At 41.7% G+C, this 14,926-nt stretch overlaps 1 protein-coding gene and 1 long non-coding RNA gene across 7 annotated transcripts in view; one reads left to right on the forward strand and one right to left on the reverse strand.

Annotated features, from left to right (window-relative positions):
* Positions 1–14,926, forward strand: part of SEMA6C (semaphorin 6C) — a 459,642-nt gene that overhangs the window by 331,324 nt on the left and 113,392 nt on the right. Inside the window, exon 1 of one of the 6 annotated variants that reach the window (XM_069949806.1) lies at positions 11,037–11,088. The exons of the other annotated variants lie outside the window; for them this stretch is intronic. The gene's annotated coding sequence lies outside the window, so the exon portion shown is untranslated. Of the gene's footprint in view, positions 1–11,036; positions 11,089–14,926 lie in introns of those variants that run through there. 6 annotated transcript variants of the gene reach the window in all.
* LOC138770677 (uncharacterized) lies at positions 8,080–10,231 on the reverse strand. Its single transcript, XR_011359483.1, has 3 exons — positions 10,192–10,231; positions 8,672–8,813; positions 8,080–8,564 (listed from the first exon to the last, which is right to left on the reverse strand). It is a non-coding gene; the product is annotated as an uncharacterized lncRNA (long non-coding RNA).

The raw sequence follows: 14,926 nt of genomic DNA on the forward strand, positions 1-14,926 counted from the left end.
AACGTTGATCAATAAGTTTTGGCAGCGAATGCGGAGTTGTGAAACAGAGATTTTCTGTGGTGGAGAACATGGTTCTGTCACATGGAGTTCTCTGATGTTCTCGCAGGATTATGGGGATGGAAAAACTCCACTCTGAGGTCCGGGAGAGGTTTCTTCTGTGAAGTTCATAGTTTCGTGTTGTTTTTGTACATTTTTGGCTTCACGTCTTGTTTGGTTTTCATTGACGTTTTCAACATACAGAACATACCAGTATTGTCGCTGCTTTATGTATATGACATCTATGACCATACATGTACCTGTGATGTCACTACTCTGTGTATATGACATCTATGACCATACCTCAGTGATGTCACTACTCTGTGTATATGACATCTATGACCATACCTCAGTGATGTCACTACTCTGTGTATATGACATCTATCACCATACCTCAGTGATGTTACTACTTTATGTATATGATATCTATGATCTTACCTCAGTGATGTCACAGATATACGATATCTAGCATCATACCTCAGTGATGTCACTACTCTGTATATATGACATTTATCACCATACCTCAGTGATGTCACTACTCTGTATATATGACATCTATCACATACCTCAGTGATGTCACTACTCTGTATATATGATATTTATGACTATACCTCAGTGATGTCACTACTCTGTGTATATGACATCTATCACCATACCTCAGTGATGTCACTACTCTGTGTATATGACATCTATCACCATACCTCAGTGATGTTACTACTTTATGTATATGATATCTATGATCTTACCTCAGTGATGTCACAGATATACGATATCTAGCATCATACCTCAGTGATGTCACTACTCTGTATATATGACATCTATCACCATACCTCAGTGATGTCACTACTCTGTATATATGACATCTATCACATACCTCAGTGATGTCACTACTCTGTATATATGATATTTATGACTATACCTCAGTGATGTCACTACACTATGTATATGATATCTATCATCATACCTCAGTGATGTCACTACTCTGTATATATGACATCTATCACCATACCTCAGTGATGTCACTACTTTATTTGTATAACATCCTTCACTATGCTGCAGTGATGTCACTTCTTTCACTATGCTGCAGTGATGTCACTTCTTTCCCTATGCCACAGTGATGTCACTCCTGACTTTTTGGGGTGGTTCGGCCCACAAGATGGCTGCCTACATCTAAAGCCCTTCTAAAGTCCTCCTAGCAACCAGTATTCTGGTACTCTAGATAGCTGGTGTAGCATAAGGGTCAGGAAGTGTATATTATATAGTATACAAGATGGCAGTGGATAATATATACAGTGAATTATAAAGTGTGGGGGGAGGGAACGGCGAATATTGGGAACGCCACATCCTGATTAGGATTCTCTGTTGCCGGCAGAACTGAAACGCGATTATCTGAGAGTCTGACACCTTGAGGGAGATGACAGGGGGAGAAAGGTTAGACATATGCCAGCTTTCTGATAAGTGACTACTCTTCCTCACAGGGAGATGAAACTGCGCTGCCTTTTGTCACATGCTCATCTCAGATAAAGGAGTTCACATATCTTCACTTCTCCCACGCCACCATTATTACATGGCGACCACGTTCATCTCATATCTATCTCCTATCTATCTTGTATCCATCTATCTATCTATTATCTATCTATCTCCTATCTATCTTCTATCTATCTATCTATCTATCTATCTATCTATCTATCTATCTATCTATCTATCTATCTATTATCTATCTATCTCCTATCTATCTTCTATCTATCTATCTATCTATCTATCTCCTATCTATCTATCTATCTATCTATCTATCTATCTATCTATCTATCTCCTATCTATCTATCTCCTATCTATTATCTATCTCCTATCTATCTATCTATCTATCTCCTATCTATCTACCTATCTACCTATCTATCTATCTATCTATCTATCTATCTATCTATCTATCATCTATCTCCTATCTATCTATCTATCTATCTATCTATCTATCTATCTATCTATCTATCTATCTATCTATCTATCTAATGTCCACAATAGAGCGCACTCCCAGTTCCAGTGCTGGAGTGCCAAGCAACGGAGATTGGATAAAAATCTCCACTAAATAAATCCAAGAATTTTGCGGCACATCCGTATAGTGAAAAAAAGTTGTGGTATTTATTGGTACATCAAAAAGCAAGTGCAACGTTTCAGTCTCATCTCGAGATGAGACTGAAACGTTGCACTTGCTTTTTGATGTACCAATAAATACCACACCTTTTTTTCACTATACGGATGTGCCGCAAAATTCTTGGATTTATCTATCTATTCTCTCTCTCTCTCTCTATATTCCAGGCTGTACAGTCACAGCGCCGTATCTTGAACTTTTTGGAGTATTTGGAGGAAACATCTGGAGCCCTCACTATATATGGTTATAAGGAGCCTGTGGCTTTAGATCCCGGAGGAGAAGGAATCGATCACTGGAGAGCTGACACATTCACACTTTTTGTAACTTGCTGAGCAATAAAACCAAAAAAGTATTAAAAGTATCCAAATCTTTTCTGTAATCCTGATAATGGCCTTCGATACGGCTCCGATGGTTTGTCACCCATCAATCTTATATGCTTTAGAGGGGTTATCCAGGATAAGGAAAAACATGGCTGCTCTCTTCTCGAAACAGCACCACCCTTGTCCATGGTTTGGGTGTGGGTATTGCGGCTCATTTACTTTGAAGTGAATGGAGCCAAGTTGTAATACCACACACGCTAACTATACTCTACTCTACTCTATTCAGTCTCTTAGTCAGTACTGCTACAAAGCTAGAGACCTCTACCATTCAGGATTCTGGTAAAGCTGGGTATGGCTTCTTATGGTGACCATATTGAAACCAATGATGCGCAGCTTGCAGTAACCTAATCCAGATTGCCCCTGTGGCTGCTGTCAGCTGCTGGGGGCCGGTGTTTGGGGTCGAGGGGGCCACTTCAGAGAGCACAGTTTGGAGGCAGATTTCGCAGGTTTATTAGAAGGGGGGGGGGCGGCTGTCACTGGCAGCGCTCAGCTCTCAGACTGTTTACGTTTTTTGTTTTTCTTCCAAGGGCGATTTTTTTTTTTTTTCATCCGTGAGAAATAAAGACAGGAAATGCATTTGTCCTCACTATGAAACTAACTCCAAGACAGCTGGGGTCAGCATGGGGGGGGGCAGCTATTGGAGTTAACCGCTGAGCTGCCAAAAACTTTATTTTTTACACCATGTTCCCATTATGTTGCAAAAACGTCTGTGATTTCTACGGTACTTATGTAGTGCTGCCGCTGAGGGAATCCCGGCCGGAGTGTATACACATAGGGGGGGAGGGGATATGAAACATGGTGTAAAGTGAAACTGGCTCAGTTACCCCTAGCAACCAATCAGATTCCACCTTTCATTCCTCACAGACTCTTTGGAAAATGAAAGGTGGAATCTGATTGGTTGCTAGGGGCAACTGAGCCAGTCTCACTTTACACCATGTTTGATAAAAGTATACGCTCCGGCCGGGATCCCTAGCGGCGCCGCAAGAAACTGACATGTCAGTTTTTTGTGGCCGCTATTCATTGAATAGCGGCCGCAGAAAACCCTGTCAGTTCGGAGTGCGGATCCGGCCGCACGCTCCATTGTGAGCAGCGGTGAATTCGGATGCGGGCGTACACGGATGCACCAGCATCCGAATTCAGCTGCAGCAAAGATCATCCGGTACCGGCCAGGATTAACTTCTTTGACACCGGCCATTTTGAGACTCGGCCGGGTCACGGAACGGCCGGTGTCTTACAAAGTGTAAACGTGGCCTAACGCTGCATCAGGCTGAACTAGATGAACAATATGATACAATTATGTATTATGATCTCTTACAACCTTATGCTGTGTAACTCATGGAGAAGGAAGAACAAAATTATAGTGGGGGATTATGGTTGATAACCTGGGGAGCAGCGACCACCCGCAAAGACCTTCTATATTACCTAATCTGTGATGTCATCCAAATTTAGAATTGACCCATGGGGTACATGGGCAATATTGAGGTTAAAGGAGTACTCCGGTGAAAATATTTTTCTTTCAAATCAACTGGTTTCAGAACGTTATATAGATTTGTAATTTACTTTTATATAAAAATCTTCAGTCTTTCTATCTCCAGTACTTCTTCAGCTGCTGTATGTCCTGCAGGAAGTGGTGTATTCTTTCCAGTCTGACACAGTGCTCTCTGGTGCCCCCTCTGTCCATGTAAGGAACTGTCCAGAGCAGCAGCAAATCCCCATAGAAAACCTCTCCTGCTCTGGACAGTTCTTGGCATGGACAGAGGTGGCAGCAGAGAGCACTGTGTAAGACTGGACAGAACACACCACTTCCTGCAGGACATACTGGAGATTTTTAAATAAAAGTAAATTACAAATCTATATAACTTTCTGAAACCAGTTGATTTAATATAAAAAGATTTCTGCCAGAGTACCCCTTTAAGTCCCTCCCTGAATTACCAGCCCTTTATTGTTACATGTAAACTTTTTCCACATTTCAAAGGAGGCGGACTATATGCAAATATACCCCAACACAAAGTACTATGGGAGTTGCTACTTATGCTCCTGGGCGGGGCGTAAAATTGTGGAGTTCCCCTTTAATGCAGTGATATGATAACCAGTAGTCCCAGAACATAAAAAAAACGTTAATAATAATAATAATATATTAAACGCTTAGACTGGGCAGAATTCCCAGGAAGTGTTACAAGTCGCCGCCATATTAATAAGCTTCAGTAGAGAACCTAAACTAACTGTGTAGCATGTCACGAATAGGCTGGCCCCGCGCCAAAACAGATGCGAGATGCTTCTCTTAAATAAACGTAGCCGCCCCCGGTATAAAGTATGTGACCCCCCCCCCCCATCCTTATTGCTCTGATGGTGGGATGGCGTGCGCATCGTCTGTCATTTGTCTTGTCATTTCATGATTACTGAACAGTTGGGCATGTCACCCGTCATAGCCCCCGGCCCTGCGGCATACTGTTCTGTGAATGATACAGTTATGCCATCTGTCACCGGTCATTTTGTCACCAAGTCATTCGCCACTGCCGCCATGAGCTTATACGTTAAAGGGGCCACCATAAAACTTAGAGAACTACAACTCCCAGCAGTCCCTGGGTGCAGTCATTTTTCCTATTGGCGTTAATATCATTTAAATGCACATGTATTAAGGTGACTGAAAATCTTATTGCCCACAATGGAGTTTGCCATGGACCCCAATGTAGAATGTTTATGTTACTTGTGCCCCCAGGGTCACATGACACGCATTCCTACAGCCCCGGCTTCATACATATAGGAAGTCTTATGTTTCGAAGAAGGTCGGAGCAATGCTCACATCTGACTCCCTGACTGGTACTCTAGCAGCCATTATACTGAGGAACATCACTTAGTGAGTACTCCCATCCTCCTTGTATGTGTTCAGTACCATCTTTGATATCAATGTTTTCATTAATGTTATGGCTTAATCACGAATTTGGCCCAGGTTTCCTTAAATTCTGGATCATCCCTTTAAATCGTTCCCTGTACTAGGGCAATTTCAAGGGATGCTCCAGATTTCAGGTAATGAGATGATGCCCTGCTGTCATAGCACAGAAATGTATGTTCAGAAGGTGTGTGACTCTGTCGATGGTGTGGACAATTAGAACCGTTCCCATTATTATCTCCAGCGTATGAAGGAATTGTATTCTGCAGCACGGAGTCTCTTGGGAAAAACCTTAAATGAATAGAGGATATCTGAATAGGAGAACATGGACCGATGTTCTAGGAGCTATGTCCACTCAACATCGTACAAATGCAATTCTGTGCAGTAGGTCCAATAACAAAACTTGGAGCGGCCAACTCCAAAGACCATATGGGTCTTGAATCCATGAACTGGGAACATAGGGTTGAGACTTGAGTCCAACAGAGAATATGGTGGTCAGGTCTCTTGGCCAAGTGGTCAAGGGCACTTACAGTCCTCAAGACATGGCAAAGAGATGTCATTGCTGGTGTCACATATATCCTAAATGAAGATGACACATCTAGGAACATCAAATCTTCTTAGTCCAGGTTGGGTGAATGTATCAGGACAAGGAGTTGTTGACCTTCCATTGGAGTTCTCCATAATACCTGCATAGTTCCGACCATTGGTGGAAGAATCAGGCCAACACTTGAATATTTCTTGGGAAATGTATTCATTCTTCTTTGGCTTTTGGAGACTCTCCCAGTTCTTGACGTCCTTGAGAGCCCCCATTGGTGTGGTGTGGAGTAAATGAAGGAATTATCCCATCTATCGGACAGGGTCCATAGCTATATGACATTGGTGGCCCTAAGACAAAGGTTGAGGAGACCTTACGAGAGCGGGGCAAGACCTGGTTAGGTCCATGCTTGTTGGTATCTTAAGGTGAAGACCTAGGCCGAACTCTAGAGGAACTGGAATTCTAGAAAGCAATGGGTCACAAAATTGGCCCAAGGACGATTAAAAAGGGGCAAAATTTGGCACCATAATAGGAATTCTGTTTTGAGCTATGGGGCCTAATCTCCCAGAACTCTCCAACTGGCTGAAATGACATTTTTGGGGGGTGCACATTGACTGGTAGCCTTAAGATGACATAGATTCAAGGGTTCACTGACTTCTGTTGATGGTACCCAGACGAGAGGAAGCTCGAACGGCCCATTTTTGTCATTTAGGGTAGAGATAGCCGGCGTGTACTACCCAGCGACAAAACCTCATCTGCCAGTGGAGACCGGCCACATCTATGAATACATAATGCAGATTTGTATTCACAGAGACTCCCCGCGGGCTCCGGCAGTGCCCATCACACCCTTTATCATAAGACATGACATAGACACCGCAGGGAAACACACTAGTGAGGATGTCTCAGCTAAATGATATGTCAGCTCTCCTCCCTATGACAATCGTGTTTTGACAGCCGCTCAAATAACAGACAATTTGTGTGCGTTGTTCTGCGAGGTTGCTCGTCTTCCCAGCGCTCGGTGGTGAAGGTTCGGAAAATATATATCCTCATCTCCGCACGTGCTTAGGACGAGAAACGGGAAAGGCGGGGGAGAGGAGGACACCGATTTATTAGAAATACAATTTACTATAAAAATTTTTAAACATTTCAACCAATAACTATAGGCATTTCAGGCTTTGTTTCCTGAAGAGGAAATTTTGTCAGCAGAAAATTCACAAAAAAAATTTTTGTGTTGCAAAATTCCATTTTGTAGAACAAAAATTTACATTTTTTTATTTTATTATTTTTTTTTAATAGAAGGGATTTTGTAGCGCTCCTTTCTCATTCCTCAAGAGCCGAAAAGATGGCAGATTGGTCACAAACGATACAAAATCCTCTGGTACGAGTCTTTAGCCTTCCTCTCGGGTGTTTACACTTTACAGAACAAAGACAGGATACGGCTGCGGGGCCTGGAGGCACATCATGGGTACCTCACACCGCTTACAATGAGAGAATCAACAATGGGCCAGAGGGGAAACAGATTTCAGAGACAGGGGTCACGCTTCACATACGGGCACTGCTCCGGTGGCAAATGAAAGAGACTTTGGGAATGTAAAAGACAAAAAAAATAAATAAATATGGCCGCCTGTAACTGCTGATTGTTCTGATAAATAATACTATTACTATGGCTGACCACCTAATATCTAATAGAGGGCTTCCTGCCTCCCCCCCCCCACCTCTCCCCTGATCAGATTTGTAGGATTTCACAATGTTTGCTCCTTTTGTTCTCAGGGAAATAAACCTTCATCAGAGGAGTCCTCCATTGGCTTTCTCCTCCCATACCATTCAGAACACATGTACATTCAGGCGAGCTGAGCATGCGTTTATATGTATATGCATTTGGATGAAGGATAGCTATCTTATATGTCTGCCCTACTTTTGGCTATTGCTTAAAGGGATACTCCGGTGAAATTTTTTTCCGTTCAAATCAACTGGTTATATAGATTTGTATTATACTTCTATTGAAAAATCTACAGTCTTACAGTACTTATCAGCTGCTGTTTGTCCTGCAGAAAATGATGTTTTTTTCCAGTCTGACACAGTGCTCTCTGCTGCCACCTTGTGAAGTGTCCAGCGAAGTAGCAAACCCCCATAAAAACCTTTCCTGCTCTGGACAGTTCCTGACATGGACAGAGGTGGCAGCAGAGAGCACTGTGTCAGACTGAAAAGAAAACACCACTTCCTGCAGGACATACAGCAGCTGATAAGTACTAGAAGACTGGATATTTTTAAATTACAAATCCATATACATTTCTGAAACCAGTTGATATGAAAGAAAAAGATTTCCACCAGAGTACCCCTTTAACTCATGTCAGCCATATTGCTTCTCGCTCCACTGTCCCAGAAACTGATCTAACCGCAGGACAACTCAATGACTCCACTTTAGTAGGAATAATTTTTTTTTTCTTCTGGGACGGTAGCTTGAGGAGTAGGCTTGAGGTTCACTGTTCCTTTGTGTTGCCGCCGACCATCTTGTCCCTTTCCTCGGGCCGCGGCTGCTGAGACATTGTGATTCCTCCTCGCTCCTTCGTTGGCTTTCTATGAAACACAAATAAGGTCCCAGCAGGACGGCCAAGTCCCTGATTACATTGTCTTTCTGACAAAACCATTAGTTAGTTGCAGCGAAAGGTTTTGCCAATTCTTACCTCATGCTCGCTAAGTGCTCGCTGTAATGATGTGAGAGCCGCCAGCGAGCCGTTCACCGACCTCCTGTGGCCTCGGCAAGCGCAGAGAGAGGAGAAACGGCACCGAGATGAAGTCTTCATGTTTAACCATGGCAGGACCTGGCTTAAAGGGATATCACCTATGAAATAAACACGCTTCTTAAAGGGCATCTCCACTCACACCCATCTCACCACCCTCCTACGTTAAAGGGGAACTCCAACCTTACCAGTGTATTTGCTTTACTTATTTTCCGCTTATTTAAAGAAGTCTTAGTAGTAAAACTTTTTGCCAAGCGACAGAATACATAGTGTAGCGTTAAAGTTTGAGGTATGGTATGAAGGAAAGTAGGGATGGTCCGAACCTGCCGAGGTTCAGGTTCGTATGAACCCGAACGCTCAGCATCAGATTTCCGCTTTCTGGCCGCTCCGTGCAGCGGGTGGATACAGCGGGACCGCCTGGAAAACTGGGATACAGCCTATGGTTATGGCTGTATCCCAGTTTTCCAGGCAGTCCTCCCGCTGTATCTACCCTCTCCACGGAGCGGGCAGACAGCGGGAATCATTTCCGAGAGTTCGGGTTCGTACAAACCTGAACCTCGGCAGGTTCGGACCATCCCTTAAGGAAAGATAAAAAACCAAAACAAAACATGGCCACTTTCTTCACAAACAGCGCCACTCCTATAGAAGAAAATGTGACTGAGATGTAATACCACACACAGCCTGAGGACAGGTTGGCGCTATTTCTGGGAAAATCTGCTGTTTTTCTAAACCTAGAGCTAGATGGCTCAACAAATTGTCAGGAACATGAGGCAGCGAGGGATTGCTGGGGCTTGTGGTTCTTCTATATCTCTGTAGGAGATGTTGGGACTTGACGGAGGATTTGACTTTCCATTCTCATTCTATGATTGTATGCATACATTTCATAGAGCGCACCCTGCAGGCCTACCCCCTGGCCCCCATACTATCTGCCCCCCATATTTCCATGTCAGGATCTACACATTATAACACAGCGGCTACTTCTCCTTCCAAGATGGTGCCCAGAGGACTCCGCATCCCATAGGAGACCCCCCTCCCCATAGCTGCATCTCATCCATGGCTTCTATAAATGCTGCCCGAGCGAGGGGTCCTTGTCACGCACACACACCGCACGCTACCCCCCAGCACAATATGGGAGGGGGGTGGTGAGTGCCCTGCAGCCAGCTGTCCTCCTGACCATCATCTGACTCTTCATACATAAAAGTGTATCTAAACCTATCACATGTGATACGCCTACTGTAATCTTACTAAACAGTGTGCTTCAAACTGGAGCTAGTGTATCTAAGCATGTATGATATTGTGCTACGGAGCTGGCATCTAAGCCTACTGCGTGATACTATGCTGATGTATCTAAGACTAAAAGGTGTGATACTGTGTTGCTTTTCTAGTGTATTCGGCCCTATAACTTGTGATGCTGGGCCATTTATCTAATCACGTGATACTGTTTACTGTTTTCTGTATCTAACCTATCATGTTTGATAATGCCCTGCTGTGTATCTAAGCCCATTGGCTCAGTTGCCCCTAGCAACCAATCAGATTCCACCTTTCATTCCTCACAGACTCTTTGAAAAATGAAAGGTGGAATCTGATTGGTTGCTAGGGGCGACTGAGCCAATTCTACTTTACACCAGTTTGATACTTCTCCCCCATGGTGTTTTATGTCTACTGGGCTGTATCTAAGCTATTGTGTGATACTATGCTGCTGAACGAGGTGTCTTGAACCTCTATGGTGTGATATTGTGCTCATCAATTGCAGTATCTAAGCCTCTCCTGTGTGATACAGTATGCTGAGCTGTGTATATAATCTACTGTATGCGATACTTTCTGCTCTGCTACTGTATCTAAGCTTTACAGGTGTGATATATTTTCAGAACTGTATCTAATCCTTTTATATGGGATGGTCTGTTAAGTTGTGTATCTAACCTTTTGTGTGTTATACGGTCCCCTGAGACACTTTGTATCAAGTTTTATTTGCGATACCTTCTGAAGAGCAAATGTATCTAATCCGGTCATGTGTGATACTGCTTGCAGAGCCAGTGAATCAACATGACACTGTTACGATGTTATCTAAACCTACTACGTGTGATACTGTCACCTACGCTGTTGTATCTAATCCTTTCAAGTGCGATACTGTCTTCTGAGCTGCTGTATCTCATCCAATAACGGGTGATACTGTCTGCTGAGCTGCTGTATCTAATCCAATAATGGGTGATACTGTCTGCTAAATTGTATCTAATGCTTGCAAATGTGATACCGTCTGATGAGCTGCTGTATCTCATCCAATAACAGGTGCTGAGATGCTGTATCTATACCTATCATATGTGATACTGTCTGATGAGCTGATGTATCTAATCTCATAACAGGTGATACTGTTTGCTGAGTTGTATCTATTGCTTTCAAGCTGATTTATCTAATCCATTAATGGGTCATACTATTTTCTCAGCGGTTGTATTTAAAGGGATTGTCCTGGATTATAAAAAAAACAATACAGCTACTTTCATCCAATAACAGCGCCACTCTCAACCTCAGGCTGTGTGTGGTAATGCAGCTTATTTCTGTCAAAGTGAATGACGCCCAGTTGTAATACCACACACAACCTGAGGACAGGGGTGGAGCTGTTTTGGAAGAAGCAGCCATGTTTTTCTAATCCTGGATATCCTCTTTAACCTATCGTATGTGATACAGCCTGCTGAGCTGGTGTATCTCAGCCCCCAGGACTACACCTCCCATCATTGCTGTGAGGGATGAGGATGCCGCTGGCCACCACCATCACTTCTGCGGCTAATAAATAGCTATTGATTGATGCTCGGTGCAGCCATTACTCCCTGTCATGTGGCCGGCGCTGGCCCCGTCCTCTCTGGACATATTGATTACAGACTCTGACAAATTAGAAATTATTTCTGAGCAAACCGATCAATCCAGGTTTTCTCACAGCCAGACGGACGCGGGGAGAGGGCGGAATCTCACACAATGGAGGCCGCTGTGCGCCGCGGTGTCCGCCAGGGAGGACGGGGCCATGTTTTACTTCATATAAATGATATTCAGGATTTACTGGCTGCAGATAATCAATAGCACAATATTAGTCCCCGCACCCCCTCCTGTATACGGCAGACTGTGTACAAAACCTCGCTGCATGAGGTGCACAAGGGACTGTTCAGGCTTAGAAAAACATGGCTGCTTTATTCCAGAAACAGCGCCACTCCTGTCCTCAGTCTGGATGTGGTATTAAAACTTACCTCAAATGAAGTGAATGGAGCTGAATTGTAATATCACACACAGCCTGAGGACAGGGTGGCGCTGTTTCTGCAGGAAAGTTGTCTTTTATTTTTCTACTCCTGGATAACCCTTTTAATTGGAGCTGTAGAGCGGGAACGCTCAGAAAAATGTGACATGTCACGTCTTTTACCACACAGTACAACATCCCCCCATAGAAAGGTCTTTCTAGGTGAAACAAACCACATTGTTTTCAGGTGGAATTAGGGATCAGATATGTGTGAATGTGTGTGCTCAGCCGAGGGTGAGGACCAGAACCAGGACACTCTGAGGGGTTAATGCCACGCTGGGGTACAGGATAATGACACGCTGACACTTGGGGTACAGGATAATGATACGCTGATACTAGATAGATAGATAGATAGGAGATAGATAGATAAATAGATAGATAGATAGATAGATAGATAGATAGATAGGAGATAGATAGATAGATAGATAGATAGATAGATAGATAGAAGATAGATAGATAGATAGGAAATAGATAGAGAGATAGGAGATAGATAGATAGATAGATAGGAGATAGATAGATTGATTGATTGATTGATTGATAGGTAGATAGGAGATAGATAGAAGATACATATGGTGCGTTTAGACTTAGACTATAAACAGAGGACAGATCATAAAGGAAAGACTGAGATTTCTTCTCTTCTCAAATCCATTCCTGGCTTTGGCTTCCTAATAGATAGATAGATAGGAGATAGATAGATAGATTGATTGATAGATAGATAGATAGATAGATAGATAGATAGATAGGAGATAGATAGATAGATAGATAGAAGATAATTAGATAGATATATGATAGATAGGAGATAGATAGATAGATAATTGATAGATAGATAATAGATAGATAGATAGATAGATAGATAGATAGATAGATAGATAGATAATTGATAGATAGATAGATGATAGATAGAAGATAGATGGATAGATAGGAGATAGATAGATAGATAGATAGATAGGAGATAGATAGATAGATAGATAGGAGATAGATAGATAGATAGATAGGAGATAGATAGATAGATAGGAGATAGATAGATAGATAGATAGATAGATAGATAGATAGATAGATAGGAGATAGATAGATAGATAGATAGATAGATAGGAGATAGATAGATAGATAGATAGATAGGAGATAGATAGATAGATAGATAAATAGATAGATAGATAGATAGATAGATAGATAGGAGATAGATAGATAGATAGATAGGAGATAGATAGATAGATAGATAGATAGATAGGAGATAGATAGATAGATAGATAGATAGATAGATAGATAGATAGATAGAAGATAATTAGATAGATATATGATAGATAGGAGATAGATAGATAGATAATTGATAGATAGATAATAGATAGATAGATAGATAATTGATAGATAGATAGATGATAGATAGAAGATAGATGGATAGATAGGAGATAGATAGATAGATAGATAGATAGATAGATAGATAGATAGGAGATAGATAGATAGATAGATAGATAGATAGGAGATAGATAGATAGGAGATAGATAGATAGATAGATAGGAGATAGATAGATAGATAGATAGATAGATAGGAGATAGATAGATAGATAAATAGATAGATAGGAGATAGATAGATAGGAGATAGATAGATAGATAGATAGATAGATAGGAGATAGATAGATAGATAGATAGATAGATAGATAGATAGGAGATAGATAGATAGATAGATAGGAGATAGATAGATAGATAGATAGATAGATAGATAGATAGATAGGAGATAGATAGATAGATAGATAGATAGATAGATAGGAGATAGATAGATAGATAGATAGGAGATAGATAGATAGATAGATAGGAGATAGATAGATAATTGATAGATAGATAGGAGATAGATAGGAGATAGATAGGAGATAGATAGATAGATAGATAGGAGATAGATAGATAGATAGATAGATAGATAGATAGATAGGAGATAGATAGATAGATAGATAGATAGATAGATAGATAGATAGGAGATAGATAGATAGGAGATAGATAGATAGATAGATAGATAGATAGATAGATAGATAGGAGATAGATAGATAGGAGATAGATAGATAGATAGATAGATAGGAGATAGATAGATAGATAGATAGATAGATAGATAGATAGATAGATAGATAGGAGATAGATAGATAGATAGGAGATAGATAGATAGATAGATAGATAGGAGATAGATAGATAGATAGATAGATAGGAGATAGATAGATAGATAGATAGATAGATAGATAGATAGAAGATAGATAGATAGATAGATAGATAGGAGATAGATAGATAGATAGATAGGAGATAGATAGATAGATAGATAGATAGATAGATGATAGGTATACAGATAGATATAATGTATATATGATATCTTCTATCTATGGCCTCGGTAACACATCCCCGGTGGAGTGGTCTCTAGCAGGTTCTCCTGGGGTTGGGGACACGTAGCGCTGCCGATGACCATATGTCTGGATCTGAACCCCAGCAAATATGTGTCTAATAATAAACATGTGGGATAAAACGTTAAGACGTAAATGATTCCCAGATTATGTAACGTATGAGTGATTACAGCTGTGAGGGACGGCAGGTTAATAATCCCATATGTAGATGAGATTATGGGCTGGGATTGCGGCGCGGCTGGTCACAATACACTGATACACAGGACCGCCCTCTCTTACATAGGACTAATCACTGTGTAATGATAAATTTCTGACAGAATTCTGTGCACTGATACATTGTAACAAACCATGAGCAGAGAGATCCCGCTACTGGGTTCAGCTGTGCTGTGACCTGGGGGTCTCACCCTGAACCTTGCTGGTGGTTTATAGGAATACTTTTATTGTGTGACTGTCCCTTTAAGGCGCTCACGTTTGTCTGGAAGAGCGGTAATTAATCTCCTACTATCATTCCTTCACTTCCTTCCCCAACATAAACTAATCT

The sequence above is a fragment of the Dendropsophus ebraccatus genome, chromosome 13 (assembly GCF_027789765.1).
Source record: "Dendropsophus ebraccatus isolate aDenEbr1 chromosome 13, aDenEbr1.pat, whole genome shotgun sequence".
NCBI lineage: Eukaryota > Metazoa > Chordata > Amphibia > Anura > Hylidae > Dendropsophus > Dendropsophus ebraccatus.